The following is a 24,534-nucleotide window of genomic DNA, read 5'->3' as shown; positions in this document are numbered from 1 at the left end:
AATACAGGTCAGGGTCAAAGACAACAATCAGAAGAAATATTGACATTTTGGTAAAATTCTACATTCCCAGCAGTATGATTTCCAGACATAATGCACTTTATGGCATTATGCCTTTATTATGTACTGAATTTTGAAATCCACAGACTTAATTGCCATAAAAGTACAAAACATATCTCTTCAATGACACCAAGTGCCTGCCTTACAGTCCAGACATTTCCAGCCTGAGTATGGTCTATATCTTCAGTCACTGCTACTAGGTTTGGATGGGCATTCAGTTGGCTAAGGTATCCCCAACATTCATCAGTGACCACTGTGGCTTGCCCAGCACCTGTGAGCTTGTGGTGCTGTCAGTGAAAACTTGATCACTCCTGCGGCCGATCTATCATGGTCATGCTGACAGGAAGGTCATGCGAGTAACCCAGAGTTTATTATCAATCATCAATTTAAAATGCCTAAAACACTTTCATACAAATAATCTTTAAAGAAAATGTATCCTACCATGAATGAAACACCTTGGCAATGTTTTCTTTTTCTCGTATCTGTTCATTGTAAATTTAATGTTATTGTCTGGCTCCAAAAATGTAATGATAAATTTTGAATAGCCACCTATTTTAAGGCTAAATGATTTTCATAATGTCCAATATGTGCTTTGCCACAACCTAGGCAGTTATTCAGTCAGATTGTCAAGTGAAGTTGAATTGTCTGCTGTAGCCCTGGAACAGTGCAAGAATGGTAGTTTGCAAGTAACATTTTTATTTGGTTAATGAATTTTATCCAAAGTAATTTACATTTGCACCCATTTATACAGCTAGGAATTTTATTGGAATAATCAAGGTAAATTTCTTTACTGAAGGATATTTTGTAATAGTGTCATAGTAATAGTACATTCTTCTATTTAAAAGGGTAGAACCCCAACCAGTATTATTACACAGTACTATAATACTGATAAGCGCACTTGACTATTATGAGTAAAAATGTGAATGATACAATATGGACCTATTCACCAAAAAGCATTGTTTATTGCTGGTATATCTCAAAATATACCTCTTTAAACTATAACTGTGTATTCCAACACTGTCTTTCAAATGGACCAGCCACTCTGTGCTTTGTGCCAGGATAACTCCTTGCAATAAAATGTAGTCTTTCCAAGTTCCACTCAGACAATAGCACCGATTAATATTTAAAGGTCCTATTAGAGTCATGTGGTGTTTTTGTGCTTTGCCTCTGGACACAGAGTGATTGTATTTTCCATAAGAGTTGTGGAAGTGAACACAAGCTTTTTATTTTTTTAAAGCCACCTAAACAGTACACTGCTCTGTGTGTCTGATATCAATCTGTTATTTATTTCTTCATTATACATACGTGTATACAAGCATCTATCAGCCATGCCTTGCCTCTGTTGTCCTGCACATGGGACTCAAACACTTTGCCTGTCTGTGCTGCAGGTTGTCTGTGTTTGGCAGGCAGCGTTCTTAGCCCGTCATCATCTTGTTTGTGCCCGTCCATCTGTAAGTGGAAGTGCTGCCTTGCAGCCAGCTCATTTTTATTCATGTGTGGCACAACTGTGTCCAGCAGGACACCGCCACAGAGAGCAAATGTTTTTTTTTCCTTTCCCATCCTCCATGTCTCTCGTTCCCATGTCTAGCCTGAGACTCCTGTATATAGCCAGGGAAGTATTCGGCCCTGTATGCCAGTGACCAATGTGCAGCCAGAATGCAGTCCCTCAGTTATGTGTGTGGGCCTGCTGGGTAAAGTCCAGAGAAGCTGACAGTAAGGCGGGTGGAGTGAAGGGAGGAAATGTTTGTGTGTGATTTTTACCAGAATTCACTTAAAGTGGCAGTATAGTGTAGCCAGTGTACCTCAGTGCCTGAAAACTGTCTGGCACTGTGAATACAGTGCCACATGTGTCCAGATGTTTTTTGTATACTCTAGCGTCAGGCATGTTATAGACCTGACTTCCATCAAGCACTATGATATATAGTGAGAAGCGATATGGAGGTCATAAAGTCAACGGTCATAATTATTTACCCAGTGTGGAGTGCAGTCACATGTTCAGGAATCAAGAAATTTAGAAAATCCCAATGTCTTCAGTTAAATGTTATTTTAACTTTGTGTAATCCATCAAAGTAATAAACTGGTCCATCAGGCCATCCTGCCCAATACATTGTTTTGATTAATGAATCCCCGTTTCTACTTATGTTGTATATAGTCAGTGCATATGGGCATATGTACTGTAGTTCACTGAGCTGCAGTTGAACTGCAAATTTCTATTGACATTTTACTTTAAAAGAGGCAATAAATTCTTGACTTATTCCTTCAGTAAGACATGATATTTTAATTATGATCTATAATCACATTTTTCCTCTCCACACGTTTTGCAGTGCAGAAATGCATCTTGGGGTCTACACTCTGGTGGACACTGGTGGTACTCTGGTGAGGGCCTGCATTGTCTCTCAGGTCTTGGGATATTTCCATTGGTACGTGGACCAAATTCCAGCGCTCCACAGAGCACAGCTCTTTGCATAGACCAGATAATTGTCTAAGCCCCATGTGTTGCTTTAATTTGGTGGGATTGTTTCTAGGGCTCAGATTGCCAGTTGTGGAATTAAATTCAACACACACATTTAAATCTAGGAACCATTTAAAAAAAAGAGCGGTCACGTATTGTTTCCTATGTTAGACAAATACCTCTTGGTGTTTTTTTAAGAAATCACACATTTCTAGAAAGGAAAACCCTGTCCAAATACCATCGCCTAAAATAAATGAGAAATTAACCGTCTCATTACATAACTCAGTTTTACATTGAAGAGTAAATTCTGGGTATTGAAGCTTAGCAAGTATGCCAGGGAGTGAAGGCTCAGTAATCAGCTGATTTATTTTGTTTGATTCTGGAACAAGGGTGCCATCTGTGTGCAGTTGGCAAGTTTGCTCTGTGTTCTAATAGCATTCTCCAGGTGCTCCAGTTTCAGTCTACCTACCAACTACATACTTCTTTTGTTACTTGGTGTCTGGAAATCATCTCTGTTTGTGAGAGCTCTGGCCCTGGAACCACTCTGTATGTGTACCTCGTACCCTCTGTTTCTTGCATAGGATAGTTGTTTAGGGGTTTTTCCTACAGTATTTAATAGTCGTTTCGATTTAGTAATTAAAAGAAGAAAGGAAATGTGTTTAGATAAATCAAAGACAACAATAAGGTCCAGGAGTACCAAAACCCTTAATTAGTGACCATTTGAATGTCACTTGTGAATTTGACAAGAGCTCTTTCAGTACTGTACTGTAAAGTCAGACAGAAATGGTCCAAATTCCTCATCTGTCTTTTGAGGACAGTTCAATTTGTGTGACATAACATGTTCCAAAGTTTTGTCCAAGAAAAATCAATCCTAGCTAAGAAAAGGTTCATTTGAAATAGGCCTATAATCCCACAGAATACCTAATTACATTTTTGGCACTGTGCATGTAGCGGCTTTTTGAGACAGGGTTTGCATCTCCAGTGACTAAGGACTTGTTGAAGATTTTACTCACCAAAAGGACAAAGGACAGAGAAACTAGAGTGAACTGAGAAAGTTAAAAGGGGTCTTACCGGCAAGAACAATGAGGACAAATAGGAAAATTATTCTGCCTCCAAATTAAAAAAATGGTAATGCCAAACTTTTAAACAGTACTTTATATATTCATATTATAAGGCAGTAAATGTTTATTTAAAACAGTTTAAAATCTGTAGAGCCCAGGATGTATGAGGCAATATGTAAAAATGCAAAAACATGCTTCAGTATACTTCAGTTGTCTGACTGCAGCTAGTGGAATGGGCTGTTACATACAGGAGAAGATTTCTTAGTCCTTGCACGTACCTTGTGTTGTGTCTTATGAGCTATTGTACACCAGTGGATTAATGAGAGTCAAATTCTAGGGTATAAGCAGTACAATGACAATTTCCCAGGTTTCCAAGTTATTGCGATATTAGTCCTGACAAGAAATAGTCACAAGTATTATCTTGCTCTTACAGTACACTATTCAGTCTCCTGGAACTTTCTCTTTCGCCTTTCCACCCCTTATATTGAACTATATTTTAGTATCGCAGCTGCCCTCACTTCTTCTGACTGTTCCAGGCAGTACGTAACTGCCAGAAATTTTGCATCAAAAATCAAAATGTCCTCTATAAATCTCATTTTCATAGCAGATTTCACGGACTGGCTTACCAAGAAGGCCATCAACCGATAATATTTGTTTTTTAAACCATTAGCTTTAAAATGCCTTCATGATCAAACTTTGACCAAACACATCTACAGTAGCTACATTACCTTAAAGTGATTTTCCTAACGTTTGCTTTCTTAATTAAATTAACAGTATATTAATTTATCCCAGCCAAAAAATTATAGAGTATCCCTAAATTACTGTTGGGCCACCTCCAGTGAAAATTACAGGTGAAACACACAACAGAATCAATTATTTTAAATGTTCACAGATGTCCATGGAGATACAGCACTGCCTGCAGCAGCTGATATAACTCTGCACAAAATGTGGGTTGCTATTCAGTAGCTTCTTGCAGTCTGAATTGTGCTTCCTGTTGATGTTGTTTTTATCCTTCAACCACTGCTTGCAAACCCCTGAAGCTGTCTGAACTGACACTGTTGCCTTCAGATATTGCAGTAGATGCACATTCACCAGCAATCATGCATCTACATCAGCCCTTTTTACCACAGAACAGTACCATGAGGAAAAGGCCTGGTATTCTACTACTTAACAGTCCACGGGAATCATGGGACAAACCATATGCTAGGCCATTTCCACTGCCTTGAAAGGATATATTAGTTTAATGGAATATTCTTTAATGTTTTTAAAGGATGGAGTATATAATGGCAATAAAGTGTAGTTGTAGCTAGTGCAGGAGACTTATCTGAAAGGCTGTAGGTTCAAATCCTAGGTAGAAAAATACTGTTGTACTCTTGAATAAAGAACTTCACTCAGATTCCTCTGGTAAAATGCCCATCTATAAAAAAGAATACAAAAACAAGTTGCTTTGGATAAAATAACCAGCCAAAATAAATAAAAAAATTAATAATAATAATAAATGTTTAAAAGTCAGAAAATTGTTTTTAATCATCATAAATATGAAAGTGCTGCAAATAGAAAGTGCTTATTTAAATTGTAATATTTTTTATTTACATATTTTCAGGAAAGGCAGCTGAGGCAAGAACTGGATGAGATTGAATTTTCCTGAGATACTGTACCTCTTGGTTCCATTCCTATACTACTATGATACTGCAGTGTAACTTTACATTCTGAGTTTGGGAAAGACCTCCAGCATACCCAGTTGCAGTTGCCCTGCAGGGATCATTAAATCACATTCACATGGAGCTCTGAAATGATCAGGGCTAATATCCTTTGCCTAATGGTCAATGCAGTCTGTAACAAAGGATCAGCTCTGCAAGCTGGAAATTCAGCTTGACTGGTGGGTTATTTCTGACACTCATTGGTTTAAGACCATAACCACAATCACAAGTGTTTGATTCAGCAATTCAGAAGGGGATCCCACTGAAAAAAAAAATCAATTTCATACATTTGAAACATGTATAGAAGTATTGTATAAGACATTTCTTTTAGATTTTAAATGTTTCTTTAATCCCTGTATATTTACAGCAAGTCCAGCTGAAATATACCCTTCTACCAATGAACAACGGGATAAAATTACAGGTTTTAAGCTCAAATCCTGGAAGAGTTCCTTCTGCTGTTGTGCCTCTGAGATATTCTGAGATACTTTATTCAAACGACTCCTGTAAATGCCCAGCTGTGTAAAAGGTACTTTATAAGTTGTTGTTGCAAATTAAAACTCGTTCTCAATCGGCTTATCTCTTTAACTGAAGGATACAAATAAGCCACTACCCTGAAAAATGGGCCTTGTGGCCTCCTCTTGTAAGCAACCAACACTTTCTCAGTGTGGAACTACATGTTATTGAACACTGTTCCCCAGCATTTCAGAACCAGACTCTGCAGGTATTTTTCTTTAATGTCAGAATATAAATCTTCCTGTTTAAACAGCCCAAGTTTTAAGTCGGTGACAGGTCCATAGATGTCGAAGTAAAGAATGGTTTTACAAGGCCTCTCTCTTTTGTGAATATTTTAGTTTGCCGTTAAGGGGTCGGGAGTTTGGTTAAAATGAAGATTATCGAGTATCAAGGGGAGTTGTGTATTTTAAAAATCAACACCAACTGCTTCAGTGTATTTCTTAAAATTTCACATGACGGTAAATAGGGTCAGCATGGTGGTGCAGTAATTAGGATTGCTGTCTTGCAGCACTGTGGCCCTGGGTCCTAAATAATGGATGGATATACAGTACCATGATCAATACCAATGTGATTATTCCAAGGTGTAGATTCAACAAGACACAATGCTGAAAGCTGAGGGACAAGGCTGAGACCTGTGGTGATTTTCCAGTTCCTCTCCTTGTGATCGCTGATGCTTCATTCACCTACTGGCATCCATTTTCTCCCTTTTTTATTTTACACCTGTTTTGAATGTTAAGCAGCTTTTTCCCTCTCATTCCCATCTGTTGACAGTTCGCATTCACCTTTATATACAAATAGGAAATCACTCTTATTGGTGTGACTTCTCTATCTATATATTTAATTATTTTTGTGAAAGGAAGTCTCCAGTGTTCGGGTGCTGTGTAAGAATGTGAAATGTCTTCCTGGTCAGGTGAAATAAAAATAAATCTACACAGAAAATAAACTCACCACTCGTCCATTTCTGTAATGTCTTGATCGTTAGATGGCTGATGGCTGGGGTGAGGCTGAACCTGACCCAGCAGGCGCAGAGTGCAAGAAGAGAACTAACACTGTATAAATACAAGGAGTTGATTAATTACACCCTGGACACTGCCAGTCCACTCCAGGGTGTAGATACACTGTTTCTCATACAAACACACCAGGGACAAGTTAAGGAATGCCAGTTAACCTGGACAGCATGCCTTTGGACTGCAGGAAGATACCAGAGCATTTGAGAAACCCATGTGAACACACAGGGAACATGCAAACTGCACTTGCACTGTCTGGTTTTCTTTAAAACCGGCACTTTTTTGTTGAGGGGTGGAGAAGTATGTACTATTTTTTGAAGAGGGCAGGGAGTAATACGAAAATAAATATTAGTGTGTTGGTCTTAAATTGGACCCTTTTCCCTTGTTATTATGTTTATTATCCAAAGACATAGAACAGTAAATAAAATTCAAGGAAATCTTTAACTGCTGCACACTTTCACCACTAATTATCTAAAATATATGATATTTTGTATAAAATGGAACAGAAATATAAAAATATAAAGGTCATTTTATTGATCCATGAATATTGCATGAAAAATGAATGATTAAACTATCCTTTTCTTTAAATTAGCATGAATATATATTGGGTTTTATTCAGTAAAGATATTAATTTCTTGATTATGCTAAAAGCAGTATCATTTCAGTCATTTGAACATTAATATTTAAACCTTTGTCCAATTCTAAAAAATGACCCATGCAATATATTTGGTTTTATGTTAATGAGTACAACAATTAATGACTCTGCAGATGACCCTGAGATTTTCAGCTACCATAGGCTGCAGAACATGAGGGCAGTACCAGGTGCCTGGTAATTGGAGCCTAACTCAGGTGGCTAAGGAGTCAGTAAACAGATCTTGGTTGACTCCAAATGTGATGGGGGATGGAGTTTGTTCTTTCACTAGGGGGAAGGGCAGGAGGGTAGCAGCTTTTTCTGCAGGTAGTGTTATCTCCTTTCAGATTAGAGGAGTGGGGGTTATTGCTGTACTTCTTCAGTTTGAAAGGACAAAGGCAGGCGGCTCATAGCGATGGACAGAGAGGGGCAGGTTTTCACTGGGCCGTGGGGGAAGGGGGGACTGTGCTGTGCCTTTTCTTTCTAGCCCTGCAAGACGGAAACGAGTCACCTAGAAGAGCAAAATCATAGACATATATATTAAAAAAGGCTTTCGATGTGTACAGGCTATGGTTTCATAGAAATTAAAGAGGTTATAGGTGTGATATTGATTTTACACTTTCCACTTTTATTTCCTCACTTTGGTGTGGATAGCTTTACACTGAAAACTGAGTAACTAAATCCTGTCTTACCTCTTTACATATGAGTCTTATTAAGCAATAAAACAATAAAGGGCATGTCAATGTATGCGCTGCTAGTCTCCCTGTGCTGTTGCAGCAACACTACTATGTGAGCAATGAACTCCAAGGGTCTCAATATCATTATAGTGCTGTTGAGCCACCTTTTTCAGCATCTAGGCTTCTCAGTATCTTGTAGACAGTTATCTTTATTTCTCCCAGAAATGCACTGCAGTCTGTAGATTGCTCTGAAATAAACGACTGCACATTTGGATTACTTCAGGAATTGATCCAGTCCTATTTGTTATATTTGTCCTATTTATTCAGAATAAGGCTCTGTTACAAGCTAATTATAAACTGTTGTTTTCTGTTGTTATCTCCCCTCTAACCACTCCCCCCCCCCCTTCCCCCTCTCCACTCCCTCCTTCCTCCTCACTGTCTCCCTCTCTCTAGAACAGGAGAAATCCTACACTGGTTAGCTGGAGATCACCATGGAGACCAGTTTGGTGCTATCTACTACAGATCCTCTTGGAGAGCAGACAGGTGCCTACAGTGTGATAGGCTTTGGGAGAGAAGCACAAAACGTTGCCACTAACTATCTCAGCCAGCACTCCCATATGGAACATGCATATGGAGTTCATACATAAGATAACATGTCATGTAAATTTAATACATTGCGTTTCAACTTTTCTCCTTAGAATAAAATATGTTTCCAGATTTCAGAATGTTTTGTGGCCTTTTCTGCTTCGAACATGATGAACTTTTGCTTGAAGATCAGTTGCCAACACCAATAATAATCAGGGTAGCTGCATATTAAAAATAAGAGATGTAGCAGAATATTAATAAATAGCGATGACTTGCAAGTACAAAATTCCACAATGTATGATAAGTATACTCAGTCAAAAATAAAACGTGTTGTTCTTTCGGCTTAAGACTTGCTCCGTATGAAAACGCGAAAGGGCACTGCACTGCTGATTGGGGTCTTTGGGTTCTGTAAGTGGAGTACTGCTGCTGTATCTTTCAGCTAGTTTGTTTAAAAACAAGTCAACTTGTATCAAAATGTAACCCAGTGAATAAACAAACGTACCAGGCGGAAAAAATAAGGAGTGTTTATTTGTGAAATGCAAAAACTGCCAACAATAAAACAGAAAAGTGCATTACGGTTAAAAAAAAGACGAACTCCTAATACAATAAATTGTATATGGCCAATAAAGTGATCTTATCTTAAAGAAGTTCGTAAAGGCTGTTTGCTTTCAAACCGTCGTAGACACATTGTGGTGCGAAGAATTTTCGAATTTGCCTGCAAGTTATTAATCGTTTATGTCACAGTTTTTTTCCAATCGAGAAGCGATGGTTTTATTTTATGTACAAGCTTGATTACGTTTATATAATAATTTGTATATATATATAGTCGAATCTATAGTTTTTAATATTGAGATATATTGCGACTGGTGTCGCGTCCTCCTGCAACATCCCAAAATGAGCCATAATGATTTTTTGGTACCATTTTGCAATCTCTCGGGTTAACATTACAATTCTAGGACTTCACCCGATAGCCGCATGATTTATTGACACACAAAAGGTGTAAACGATTTTAATTCTGCCTTGTTCTGGACATACAGCTTTGAAACAAGCCATGTTAATCCAAGGTTAACTGAAATACAGAGAATAACGTCACCTTCGCTAAATTACAGGTTGTGCAGTGACGGGGACACAGCCCTAAATCAGTTGAATCTGAGTATCGTATCTTCTTTGCTAGACAGCACCACACAAATTAAAACAACGTTTCGCGTAATAGACTGCTAAACGAATCTTCAGCATTAATTATTAAAGGTGAGGCTGAAAATTACATAATTGAAACGCGTACCGATTGTTTTAAACTTTTTTGCCCGTACTCAATTTAACTTTCAACCTTACAAGTTAGGAAATGAAGACCAAAGCAATTCTGAACAAATATGTAAGCTGTTGGTTCGTATTTAAATTTCGGGGGTGTTCCTCAGGTTAGCTAAAAATAAAATGCAGTAGCATTTTCCTGTTACATTGTTACTGCTAACCATCGCCACAAGAGTCCTAGCGCTGTCGCGGCATTCTGGGACTTGTAGTCCAACGGAAGGACCTCCTTGAATCTGCGAGCAGAAAGTGGGCAGTGAGGAACTACTCTACCCAGAAATCTTTACATCATAGTACTAGCTCGTTTCTTGCGCTTGGGGAGTGTTTCCCATTTAAACAAACACTGTGCTGAAGATGGCGGAGAGTTAGTAGTGGAAATAAAGAAACTGGTGTGCTTACAGGAATACGTTGGATCTGGTGAGTTCGAGTATATGAATTTGTTTTATATTGTGCGGCGAACAGTTTTTATTTGCGTTTTTTCTGCAGTTAGCCTAATCAAACACGCAGACGACGGTGAAGACTTGCGCTATTTTTTTCGCTAAATTAGATGTTCTTCCTAGCCTTACTCTTAATACTTAACCATTATTAACACAGCGCTGTGCACGCTCGTTTAGTTTGGTGGTCGAGAATTAAATTACTTGGTTTATGTCTTTTTGCTGCGGACGTTAATCCGAGTTTGTAAAAACGTATTTTTTTCTTAAGAAGCAGGGTTTGGGTGAATTATCTTATTTTGTTAGGATTTCGTGAAGTTGGGAAGAGAAGGGAGAATGAATTTTGTCACTGTTTCTACCCACTTTAATAAACGATTTTTTCCGGTTAGAAAATGGCTTTGCAAACTTGTTTGTTAGTTTTTTTTTTTAAACTGGTTTGGCTGTCCTGTGTCGAAGTCCATTATAACTAACCTTCGTTCAATTGGAGTTATAACAAAGTTGAGTTATCTAGTTACAGTTTAATAAATATTTGTGAAACTTTACGCAAATAAGCATTTTTTATTTGGTACATGAAAGCATATTTTGCAAACACACAGTAACAGTTTGTAGAAACTTTATTTTACTAACGTTTCGCGATTGTGTTACTGGAATTAAAATGCGAAATGCTGATTCGTCTCCTCTTTAAAATGCAGACAGTTTCACAGTGAAACAAATAGTGGAGAAATCGATTTAGTACTTATGCTGCCGTGGACCTTCGGGTATCGTTAACGCCAAATCTCTATAGCTCTTGCATTTATAAGTACAGTTTTTACAATGTTTTATACCGCACACGCAATGTCTGTTGTGCACGCCGTGCGCTCTTGCAAAAAAAAAACCCTGCGAATGAACGTGTCGTATGATCTCAGCTGTAGGGATTTAATAGTCTGATCTCTACCACATTTTCAGCTGCTCTTATGCAGGAGAGAGACGGGAGGGGGGACATTACTGGCTAGTCCATGACCTTTAAATTGTTGTTTACGTGGGTAGTATAAGACATTTTTACCTGCAACTCTTAGTAGTGCGCGTTTTGAGATTTACGTTTAACACTGTTGTTGATACACGCGTGGGTGTTAACGGCCAGAGTTTCGAAGTTTTCTTGTGTGACTGTTTTGCTCGTTTCTAAGCTTAAAAAAAAAGCTGAGAGCGTTATCTAAATAAACGGCAAATTTCATTTTGTTTCTGATCGGAGATAAGTCGTGACTTGCTCTGAATGTGTGCATTGTGCCTAGTGGGTGTTCAACCTTTGCAGAAGGGGATGGCTTTATGTAATTCTTAGGAAAGGGGCAGAGTGATCGCATTGGACTGTTGACTAGGTGTTGCTAGTAATTGGGGAGGGCGATGCAGTACTTCCCGTTCGGTCTCATTACAAGAAGGAAAAATGTAGGGAAGGAATTGCTTCCAATATGGTGTGAGGCTTGATTAAAACTAAAAACATCGCCAGCAGTGAATTTCGGAGATAAAATTGTCCTTGAACCAGGAATTTGAGCTGTTTGTCGTATCTTAAGATAGTAGTGAGCAACCTGGGTTCCTTGAGTGATGTGCTCTTGCAAAGATAAGCTGTGACCCTTAAGAATTCCCGAAGCAAATTATTCATATCACTGATGTGGAGACGTTTTCATCCTTTACCTGTGAAAAGGATATAGGTGTGTTGCTGATATTGCTAATTTGTGTGGTTTTTCAGTTTCTTTTATATTGGGGTGTACTGTGCCTGTTGAAGCTGTTTTAGACTACAGATGCATCGCCCTGAATTTCTTGGGTTATCCATCACTGGACTGAGCTAGAAGAGGTTTTATTACACTGTGTGTGTAATAAAATGCTTTGTGTGTAGTAATATGGTTTGCAAGAAGTGGCCCGTCATAGAATACACTATTGAGAGAAACAGAATCACCTTGGTTTGTTATTCTGTTTGTGGCCCATCATTTATTGGTCATGATTAATATCAAATGATAAAATCACAAATGCAGTTTTTGAAAGCTGTACTGCTATTTGTTTACTGGCTCTATATATAATAACCTCTGGTGTCTGTGCACCTTTGGGAAAGCTTACTGGGGTGATGTCCCAGTAATTCAAGTGGTCTTTGACGTTTTGCTAGAGACTATCACTCATTGTGTGAATCTGGTGAAACAGATGAATTGCTATTTTATGTTCTGATGCGTGAAAATGAAAAGCAAAGTTTTCAGTGTGGAATATATTTAACCACATGTAGCTGAGCTTTGTTGTAAATAAGTTCCAGTTTTACTGTTTGATTATGTCTTGACTTCTGTTGGTGGGATTCTCTTTTATTTGTTCAAAAGGAGGGCGTTTGCACTTTACATCTATTCCAGCCATCACCATGCTGTGATAAAGATGCAGCTTTATAACCTGTAAACAGCATTTTGTTCACATTTTGCATGTTAAGAACTCACCAATTGTAGAAGAGGACCAAGCTATTTTCTGAAGTTTCAATTTGAGCAAATTGCTTTGATGCATTCACATGATTTGCTAGTAGTCTTCCTAATTGTTTGGCTTTATAGACATGCAGTAACCTATATCTGCATTTTATATCTGTCCATCCACTTCAGGTCTTGAGTAGATAGGTGGGTTCTTAATACGTTCCAGGCAGCCTGTACTAAAGTAAGAGAACCACACGGTTTGTAAAACATGTTTTATGACATGGATTAAAATGAGTCACAGAACACAGACTAATCAGATCCAAGCTTTCAAATCTGCCTCTTGTACGTTGGCTTACCTGTCTAACTATCTTAAGGTTGTGCTCATGGGGTTTATCACCTGATGTCTGTTTGAAATGCTGGACATGCATTTCTAAAAGCGAATGAACTAAGCCAGTAGAGATCGTGGGCAAGGGTTTCTGATTCTGTATCTTTGACAGATCAAAAATAAAGGCCCTGTGGCGTATCTTTCTTTTGCACCACCCCTGGCAAAATGCGTACTGTTATGCCGCCATTGTAATGATAGAACTACCAATATGTTATTTAATAATAATGTAATAGAAATGTCGCGGCTTTATAATTTAAATTTTGGCTTACGTGGTTTTATTCAGCTGTAACAGTTTTGCTGTGCAGACACTCCAGGCTCTGATTGTTTCATGGATGAGGTATCATCTGAAGAGTACAACTGTCATTTGGTTCAGGTATCCTGGGACTGCAGCTCAGTATGCCAGTGCTTTTGGGTGTAAATTTAAAATTAACTGCAAGGAAAGTAGTATTGTCGTATTAATGTAATTTTCTGTTGAAACCTGTGATATTATTAATGTACTGCTAAGAGCAATCTTCCCTTTTTTTTAGTATGTCATTAACCAGGAATGAGGTCTTTGACTTGTTGCTTCATGGGTATTTTCAGGAATGTTACCATCCTGTCCTTCTGTATATAAATATTGTTTATAATGAAACAAATGCCTTTTGCTACAGTATCATTATAGCATTATAATAAGAGACAGCTTTCATATAGTGACTTAAGGAAAAATAGTGTTGAAGTCTCTTATTACTTGAATAGATAGCTGGGGGAGGGGAGTTGTGTAAAAAATTTCAGCAGACGTTCTCCTTATGGGTTCTGGAGTTCTGAAGTTGAGGGGTGGAGTGCTACAATTAAAAGGTCTTGTTCAGATATCTTTTTGGCAGATTTATTACACGCAGTGCCTATCTTTTACACCGATCCCTTGATGAACAGTTTTCTTTTCATTTGCCTCATAAAGATAGGAGGCCCTTAAATCACACTAAACATGAGTTCTCCGACATTGCCGTGCTGCTCCACATGAGGGCTTGCACGTGGAGCTGAATGAATGAAGACCCTGAGGTGACATGATGCATCGTTTTCAAAATGGGGGGGGGGTGGGTGGGAAATTCAGCCCAGCCCTGAAGCAGTTAGTTGCTGTGGTAGGTGCTGTTTGTCCCTGCAGACCAGACTAGATAACCTGGCCAAAAAGCTCCAAAAAGTTGAGTTGATAGTCATTTTGCAGTGTCGCCTGAATACAGCAGATAGGACATGGTCAGGCAGTACCAATGATATTCATTGATTTCAGCTTGTGGACTGTTGATTTGGGCAGGGAGGTCTTTCTGCTAGTTTCTGCTTTCTATTGCATGTTTGTGCTAAGCATATTCACCAAGTAGTTTGCATTGTCCGGTGCCTTACTCAAGCTCCAGTAGGAGGAGGCAGAATGACTGTTGTTCTGTGGCTCAGGGGGCCCCTTGCCAGTGTGTCAGTTTGCATTAAAAATTAATTTATCTTGTGCGAGTTTCATTGATTTCAGGAAAGATCTTTTTTTCCCCCTTTTACTTCATTGAACAATTATAAAAACAAGTGGAAAATGGCAGACCTGCTGGCCATTATATTTCACCAGCCTGTAATTACACATCTTCAGAGGCCTTCTGATGAGCTCTTGGATATATAAGTGCTGGACCCAGTAGCAATCTGTTCACTCCCCATAGAAACAGCGTGTGTCGAACACCTTCAATTTTGATTGTATCTGTATAGTGTATGTGTTTGTACCACGTTGTCATGTATAAGTTAAAGCCATGAACTCTTTCCTGTATCTGGTGGCGTTTCAGTGCTTTTATGCATGAAAGTTGTTTGTGCTCATTTGTTAAGGTAAGAGTGGAGAAGGTATATAATAGTTTCCACTCTGGGGGGTGTGGGGGGAAGGGGGGGATTGCTAGTTGACTATTGTTCTCTTGCCTCAGATGTTAGTTAAAAGAGAAGCAAGACATTTGTACTTCTTTCTGTATGCTAAAGAGGTTTAATCACCACTCTTTTCAGCTATTATATGTAAACTGTTGTTTTGTTTTTAGTGAAACTTTTTTCTTTGCATCCAAAAGCACCCCCCCCCTGTTATGCAGATTGGTTTTCTAACTGCAATTGTATTTTAATCATTTAGAATTCTTTTTACAAAAGGTGACATTGAGCAGCTGTTAGTGTCTTACCTTGAGTGATACCCCCCCCAGGCACACCTTAGTATCGGGGTAAAAGACTTAAAACTGTTGAAAGAAAGCACTCTTGAAGAAAGAATGAGCCTGAAAATCCAGATGAATCGCGCCCCCCAACTTTTTAAATGTTTTTTTTTTTATGCGAGGCTTGGAGAGTGAATAGACTAACTTGTTGCTTGGCCTTTTCCACAGCCAATACAGGGGCTTGGTTGCTCAAGACCATTTTCTCCTATTGATGCTCTCAATGTCACCTTTATTTTTACATTGATGGTGGATGAATTGCATTCTTTTCCAATGGCGTCAGCAGTAGTTGTATGTTTTGCACATGATTAATTACTGTAGGTGAAAGGCACTAACTCTGGGATGGGACACAATGAGACACAGTTGAAATGCAAGCCTGGTTGTTTCTTAATTGAAATTTCACGCCCGGCAATTGCTTGATGTAGTTCACAGAAAGGAAAATGAATGCGTTTAAAGGGAAGGATGCAACTTTGTTCCAAGCCATTGAAGGTGAGATCTGTTGAAGATTGTGGTCCTTTTTTTTTGTTAAAACAGGTTTCAAATGAGCTTGTCACTGGAGAAATCATTTCTCTGCAGCTAGGAGATTCAAAGTACCCATACAGGTTTCTGAGAAGACTTGCTAATTGGGAAATTAAAACGTGGCCAAATTTTAGGACAGGGCTGTGCCTTTTGTTTTTGCTTTTTTTTTGTTGGAAACTGATTTGCCTAGGATATTGAACAAAATAGGAAATCTGCAGTCAAAAGCTCTTGCTGTACTGCAAATGAAGCTTGTCTGTGGATCATAAAGCAAATGCAATGGCATATTTTGTGGTACAGTAATGAGCGTATGTCCACTGGGAGTAACATCTACCGAGCAGTCATATGTCTACAGCTCACTTTAGCTGTGCAGAGTGTTATGGAAACACATTCTGGTATACAGGGAAGTTCTAGATTGCACACAAACAGAACACCCATTGTTTTAGCTTTATTTTTATCATTTATAAAAAGATGCCTTTAGAGTCTGAATGGGCTACTTACAGATAACTTTTAATTTCTGGTTTGATACATGCCTTACAGACTTTCTGGAAGGAGGCCTGTGAAATTTTCCACGTATTACTCTCTATGTAAGCTGTCTCATTCGTTCTGCCCTTGGTATTTTGGAAGAGAGCTGTCTCTGCTGTGAGGGGAATTTTAAGTTGAGGCACCAGGTTTACAAAATGCAAAATGTACAGTAATATTTCTATTTGAACTGAAACTGATGGATGGGGAATAAATAGCTTTTGCATTGTGTGTGGTAATACTGTGTGCTGCAGTCTGTAGATTGTGGTAAGATGCCGAAATAGACCCTTTATTTTCCTGACATTCATTCTTGATTTGTTGGTATTTGCTGAATACTTGATTATCTCTGGCAAGTTTAACTTTCCTTTTATTTTTCAAAAGCCTTGGATGTTCTCAAAGGTAGGGTTAGACTGAGGGACTGAGACAGGAATGTAGTCAAATCCTGAATTGAGACTCACAGTTTTGCTGATGAAGATCCTTCACAGTTTGTAACCCTCAAATGAATATCTAAGTTAATTTAAATTTTAGATGTGCTTTGTTTTAATGAACAAATTCTTTAATGTAGTGTTTTGTGATCATACTGTTGTGATCCTTCACTTAAATTAGTCATATCTCCATTCAGGATCAATGCTTTAATTCTAGCATTTAATTCTGGGACAATTAAGTGAAAACTCCTCCATAGAAATAAACCATTTAAAATTGCCAGTTACACACTCAAGCTTCCTTAGTCCAAGTGTAAGGCTTGACAAAGTTGTGCTTTGTCTGTTTTAGGTTTTTTACACACAAAATGTGCTGACTGATTGTGTTGAATTTTTTTTTCCATTGATTTAATGGTGAATTAACAATGAAGCCAGGAAGTGTTGCAAAATGATCACAGATAGGTGTAAAACAAAGGTTCCCAAATTAACAGGGATGATTGAGTTGGTGCAGTGGTATTTTTTTCGATTATTAAAGCTTGTGTTGGTTACAAGTTCTCTGTATTTACTTAGTGCAGCATAGGGTTTTCTGTGTCATTTTATTAACGTGGCAGACAGCTCCCGCTAAAATTCTGGGAGTGTGTTGTATCCAGCTGTTACTGGTTGTGTGAAGCAAAGTTGCCATGGCAACACAGTCCTGCATGCTGGCTCAAGGTCGTTTATCCAGTAATGCTAAACTGAGTCTGCACTTGACAGTACACACAGGATGCATACAGAGAACAAAACAAAAACTTCAAAGTAAGAACACCTAACACTCTTTGGGCTCGGGGTTTGAGAAAATGAAACCCTTCCCTCCATTAAAGTGGGGGGGGGGGGGAGATCCAGGCCTTTGGGGCAAGGTTTTTATGCCACCTGATAAAATATTTAACTCGTCAGCGTGAGTTATCATGTCTGCAGGAACTGACAACAGAGTGTAGTTAAGGAAGCTCCGTTTCTGAGGAGATGAGGAGCTCTGCTTAGGGCTGCCTGGCTGTCGCTGTTGGTTTCATTCCTAATGTTTTTTCACCCCCCCATTACGATTCCTTGTTTCAAATAATATGGCATAAAGTAGGTGCCCCCCCCCCCCCCCAACAATGCTGATAGGACAAACCTGTATGTGGAGTTCTTAAAACTGTCTCCTCCCCTGTGCATCAGAAATAGCGAGATCTTGGCATGTTTACTCAATTACTTTTTGATGGAGGTGTTTTTCAGTTTAGAGAGAGAGGCAATAAACCACTGCTTAGAAAAAAGTCAATCTGATTCTTCAGCCTGCAGCAGCTTTGATCTGTGCTGTTGCCTCAAATTTATTCCTGTGGACAGAGAATGTATAAATTGTCTGGCTTTACAGTGAGACTCAATTAACTAAAGAGGAGCCCGACATTCTCTTGTTTAATCAATCAGGCTTATGTAAGGCAATAATTTTGAAATATCACGTTAAGAAGGACGGAACAGCGTTTTAAGAAAAGAGCATTTTAAAGGTGAGTAACTTCGTTTGCTTGCAGATTTACTGTTGGAAGACCCTAGTTCTCTTGGGTCGCAGAAAGTGACCATGATGTATGTATACGTGGACTGTTTAGATCCCCATATGAAGGTCTGGAAGAAGGATAAATGCTACCAGATGCAACTCCTTAAGGCTGCTCAAGCAGCATGGCTCAGCCTGGCTGTTTCATGACTTTATTCCTTTTCTTCTCGTCCCCTTCAGTCTGGTTGTTGCTTGCCTTAGAGTTGCAGGAGTTGCGAATGAAAGAGGTCTTTTCACCTTAGGTTGATACATCTTTTGATTTTCTTTACTTTAGGGTGACCATTAGAGGTTCAAGCAGCTGTTCAGTCAATGTAAATTACCCCAGTCAGCTCCATTACCTTCTCCCAGATGGCACAATGTGAATAATCCGTTTATGCGCAACTGCTGTGGGCACAGCTGATTGGCTGAGCTCGGCTACACGGCAGAAGATCAGTGGCACAGTGGAGTTACAGCATGGCTTGAATAGACCATTCAGTCTGTAAAAAGGTTCTGTTTTTAACTGTAAAAAGCTAGTTTGTGCTTTTCCTTGCAGAAGTACAAAATGTAATCTGCAGGTATCTATATAAGGTGTTTTAGTTTTTTTTCTTTTTGCATATTGTCCTTACGAAAGTCCTCACTTGACATAACTAGGCCTGTATTAAGCCTGTTTTGGTGGTCTTTTTTCCTAGTTAAATTATCACTTTTTTTTACTGTTCCTTAAGTTTTGAACAATAGCACAATCTCCCTGTGGAGTGGCTCTTCAATGGGTGTGGTTGCCATTCCTTAAAATAAAAAGTGAGGCTCTGTAAAGAACATTTAAATTCTGAGTGGTGAACTTGAGCTCTTTTTTGGTTAGACAATTTTTTTCTCCCCATCTGAGGTAATTAAAATGTTATCAAGATTATCAATTATGTCGATAGTTTTCAATACATTTGAAGTGTCTTGTTGTCTTACAGTAATTCAATCAAGTTAAACAGTGATAAAATCCTAACTAATGGACTAGGCCTGTATTTCCTTTTCTTCATTTAACCATGTTTTGTTTTGATGAAAATAGTGGTTAATTATTAACTTATGCAGTTGGTGTATACAGAAGAGGTGTTGGACATTGAGGTATTGATCATGATAACTTCACATTGGGCTGTAGTGTAGTGCTCTTTGAGAGGCCTTGTCCAGCTAACAAAGTTCTGTTTTTTTAAGCTTAGGTGCCTATCGCAGTTCAGGTTTGTAGAAAACCCCCTTTAACTACAGTTCTCAAGGCTTGTGGTACAGTGCGTGTTTTCTAGCCTTGTTGATGAGGATCTGCACATATGATTTGAAAACGTTCGTTACCTGTCTTTTTGAGATCCATCTGTTCAGTATAGATAATTTTGAATCATGTTTTCTGCTTCAATGAAATGCCACAGGTTTCCATAGATGGAGACAAGAGCTTGTGAAGAATCTCGAACCTCTGGACATGTCTTTTCCTTGTTGTTTTTTCTTGTCCTTTTTTTGAACAGATTGATTTGTAGACCAGAGACCTAAACTTTGTTTAAACCCAGCATTTTACTTTTATGCTTGTGTGGATTGCAATTCACCACTCCTGGTCAACTTGACACCCTGCTGAAACCTTGCTAAAAACAGGATGGGCTACGTCTCTATGTCCACCTCTGTTCACACATGCCTCACAGCAGCAATGGCAGTGCAGGGGCATTAGCTGGAGGGGTGACACAGCTCTCTGTGAATGCACCACATACCCATGGGGCTGGTGTTTGGGGAGTTCAGACACCACTGACCTCCTTAAACCCTATCCAGCCTGGAGACCTCTCGGCTACTTGCCAGCTGGTTATGGTGCTCAGGAGCTCATGTTTTACAAAAATTAAAGCTTGCCTGTCTTGTGCAACTTTATTCCTGCGTGGTAAAATTCGGTCCTTAGTTTGTTCACATGAAATATAAATAGAAGGAATAAGCTTAGCAAGAGAGACCCGAAGTACTGGCAATAGAAATGAGTTTTTCTCCTCTCGCTACTCACTGTAGGTTTTAAAAAATTAGTTTGAACTAAAACTACAATTATTTGGAGTTGAGAACTACAAGGTCTGTACTGGACTAGATAGAACCTTGGAAAATTAGCTTGCTTGTACTTTTGCCAATCTTTAAAGTTTGGTAGTCTAGCACCATTTGCAGTATCTTGTGCATGCATTTGAATATTAGCTGTCTTCAAGTCTAATATAAACATAAAAAATCAATTTTTAAGCACATTTATGGAATTTACAAGATGTTTCACAGTTATGTTTTTGTTTTACCTGTGGTTTTATACATTCGAGATTACAGATGACTAGGAATTGTGAAAGGCTTCATGTCCTTGTTTTTCGGGACAGAAAAGACTTAAGTCTTAGCCTTGCCCTCTACTGACAGTGTCTTTTCTGTAGCCTCCGTTCTCCTTAATTTGTATATTATTGTATTACGTAGTTTGAAAGGCCTTTTGGTCTGTGTATGCCCAGTCTGCTTGCCATGTGTATCCCTTTAGAAAGGATGTAAGAAAAGCATGAAATCTTCTTCAGCCACTTAAGCCTGGGCTTCCCCCATGACTTCACACATAGGTGTAAAAACAACTGCAGAGTAATGTCTTGCAATAGTGTGTTGGGTTGAAGTTTATTTGACTAATGAAATGAGCTGTAAAGAATGCATGATTCCCTAGCAAACATGCAGGTACTTGAGAGGAAATTAGTAGAGGACTGCATGTGTTCTTACCGCTGAATGCAGGGCTAGAGCACTGAGGGGGAGGGGCGACACTAGGTCTGGAGATGTGGCTTTTGTTATCAGTAACATGGAGGAGTTATTGAGCAAAACTGGTTTCTGTGCTATGTGGAGACAATGACCTGCAGTTGGTGACATTAAATACTGCACTGGATTATAAATTGCAGACTGTGTACCTTATTAGAAACAACATATAACCAGCCCTGTATTTCTTTAGAGACAAGATAATTAAATATTAGTACAATAGATGCATGTGTACATGAATAAAACGAGCTACTTTTCTCCCAAGCTCTAAAATGAACCTGAATACAGAGTTCATATAACAGTTCTTAACACTCTGACCTATTAATACTGCAGAGTGGCTTACATTTTCCAATTTGAAACTGTGACATGAGAAACTATTTGAGAACCTCATTAATTTTTCATCTTGCATGGCAGATGACCTTTGAACCTAGATGTCACATCCGGTGTCTAAGTTAAACTATAGCCTTGTGATGGAGCCAGTCATAGCTGTAATCTGATGCTGACATTCCCTGATTTAGACTTTGGCTTTCTCGTACAACTAAAATGAACTGTGAGAGGCCAACCTAAGCTTGTGAAGTGACTCTATAACATAAATTGGAATTTCTTTAGAGACTGTTAGATATGCTATTATATCCTTTCTGTTTTTATAGGTTCACAAAATAAGGTAAAATGGTTATGTTGTTCAGAGTGTTGCCATACTAGTTTGTGATAGTATTTGCATAGAGGAAGAGTGCATCAAGACACACATGGCTTGCATATCTTAAGTTTGATGGCTTGTCTTGTATAATATCTACATGCCGGTAATATCGCATTCAGGTCTATTGCTACAGCTTCTGTTTGTTTGTGCGCCTGGAGGAAAAAAGGCATCCAGACTGTCCTTGGTGCAATTTATTGTCAGGGGAACAAGAACCGAAGGTTTTCTCTGGCTGAAGACGGTGAGCTTCAGTGTTGTCTTTTAAGTCTGCGATAAATTTGCTGAAATGCATGGGCACAAGATAAAGTGCTCGAATAAAGGACATTTTGTAGGTTTAATGACTGAGATGTCCTCATTATGTGGGGTTTGAGCAGCATTAATAATTTAACTTGGAAGAGCGAGCTATGTGGACGATGGATCTTTTGTGTACATTACCTTTTGCTCATTATGTAGTCATAAGCATCGAACAACATTGTATGTTTCTAACTTCTGCTTAGTTTGTTTTAGTAGTGATTCCAGTTTAAAAAGGTACAACAAATATACTGAGTAAAGTGTTTATCTGTCGGTTTCAGTATGGGGTCGTTTTACCGGACAATGCCCGAATTTTACTTCTTTTTGCCAGACTTTCCTGCTAATTTTTAACATTTACTAGTGTATCCCTCTATTTAAAATTTGTGTTTTATTAAGTAAAAAAAACATCATATACCTTCAGAGGCCCTATTCATGCCTGATAATAATTCTGGGTTTATTTAAGGATGACGGAACAAACGAAGATCTGGGTATTAAACTTTATGATACAGGTAATCCTGGATGTGCTCCGTGATCTAATCCGCTGGTTAATAAGCATGAATATACGTCACTGTTGCAAAATGCAGGCGTAAAGAAAATACACTAGGCTTGCTTTTATTCTCTAATGGTATTGATGAAATCTTGGTAGTACTAATTTTTGGAGTGCACTTACAATCGATTTACAAATGTAATTGGTTCTTCGAAAGCTGTTTGCAAACGTGTAAAGTCTTAAAACTTCCTGTTCGTTCCTGGGGTGTAGAAAATCACCTAAGATTACTTATATTTGCAAAGCTATAGCACTGAAAAGGTAAGGTTATGAGACTATTGCTATTTATGATTCTTTATTACAATGTTTACCCTAGTACAGTAGATAAATATGACCATTCTGTGAATGTAGCTGCACTGATGAGCAGTGTTGCGGGGGGCTGTGTTGGGAAGTCATGCTTTGAGGATTGCAGCTTCCATTTGGATAGAAAGGATGCTCCTTTGTTGAGGCAAAAGTCTCTTAACAGCAAAAAACAGGTATGAAAACGCATGTTTTGTTTCGGGAAAATCTGGAATCCAAGTTTTCAAAATCAAGGAATGGGTGTTATTGCACAATAGGCAAAAGTGAAGTTCACCCCATAGGATTCCTGATTCTTAGATTTCTGTGGTTTGGGGCCAATGGCTCTTCAGCTGTTAGATGATTTCTGTGATTTGATTCTCAAAGATGTCTGATGTTGCTTTTTCATTACTTCTAAGCATGTATCCAGGGGAGGAAGGTGACAAAAATGAATTACCTGATGTTTGCTATTTGTTTTAAAAATATATTTTTAGTTACATTTTGAAAGCCCAGAAAAAGACCATATACAAATTAAAAAAACAAAACAAAGGGGGGTTTCTTTTCTTTTACCCTGCTGTCTTGCAGAACAAAACTAGCCGTTTACTCCCGTGCACGTACAGTATATCAATCGAAGCTGATTGCTTACAGGATTTATAGGAAGACGCACCCTTCCCCTTTTTGACTTTTTTTTTTGCGAGACTTATATAGTTAGAAAAACATTTTTAAAAAAAAACATTGCTTTTATCTGTGAAGTTTCTTTTGAAAACTAAATACTAGACCACCTTGGTTACATCTATGTATTTAGTTTATTCTCCGTTTCTGGCCAGAATTTGTCCTTCCCTCAGTGCAAAGGGGCAAAGCAGCTGAAGTCCCTCTGCATGCCAGGAAACACCCAGTGATGATTACAGATGTGATTCCAAGAAGCATGCAGCTGGAACTTTGGGCATTCTGCAGGAAGTGTGACCTCGGTTTAGGAGAGAGCTGTGGAATGCTGGTTAGGATCTTGGTGGCTTCGGTTAAGACTTCGGAGCTATTTTATTACTGTGAGAAGAAGACCCCTTTTAACTTTTGTCCATACTTTTTGACAGAACCATCAAATTTAAAAGCAACTTGGCATTGTGTTAAAGTAAGAGTGGGACTCTGAGGTTTAATTTAGCTTGTATTCTCATAGCTGTGCTGCAAATTGTGACAAGAAAATATTAACCAAGCAACAGTCTTGGGCATTGGATTCTTTTCATCATATTACATTGTATTTCAAAAGGCTATGAATTTGGTTTTGTTGTGCAGTTGAGTGCCAAAGTCCGTGTCATTTACAAATGAATATTCGGTTGACCGTTTGTTTTAAAATTAGAACTTTGCTTTTCGATGAGGCAAAGCCATGAAGGGTTTTGGAAATTCAAGACAAAGATTTGAAAACAGTCTCAAGCAGGAGAGAGCAGTGTCTCTTGCCCATTTCTGAGCCATGTTGAGTTCGTTCCTTATAGAGTGTTGGGTGGCTTGTGAAGTGGAAAGCCCTTTGCAGGTAAAATGATAAAGCGGCTATATTTGTAAACGAAGACTCAATGCCCGATTAGACCTTA

General features: G+C 38.6%; 1 protein-coding gene across 4 annotated transcripts in view; it reads left to right on the top strand.

Moving 5' to 3' along the window:
* The first annotated feature begins 10,297 nt into the window (after positions 1–10,297).
* Positions 10,298–24,534, top strand: part of ncoa3 (nuclear receptor coactivator 3) — a 59,956-nt gene continuing 45,719 nt past the window's right edge. For 3 of the 4 annotated variants that reach the window (XM_069179577.1, XM_015364808.2, XM_015364806.2), the window contains exon 1: positions 10,298–10,405. The gene's annotated coding sequence lies outside the window, so the exon portion shown is untranslated. The remainder of the gene's footprint in view (positions 10,406–24,534) is intronic. The other variant, XM_069179576.1, reaches the window with a different exon arrangement.

The sequence above is a fragment of the Lepisosteus oculatus genome, chromosome 16 (assembly GCF_040954835.1).
Source record: "Lepisosteus oculatus isolate fLepOcu1 chromosome 16, fLepOcu1.hap2, whole genome shotgun sequence".
In the NCBI taxonomy this organism is placed as follows: domain Eukaryota; kingdom Metazoa; phylum Chordata; class Actinopteri; order Semionotiformes; family Lepisosteidae; genus Lepisosteus; species Lepisosteus oculatus.
This window is presented reverse-complemented; position numbering and strand designations above follow the sequence as displayed.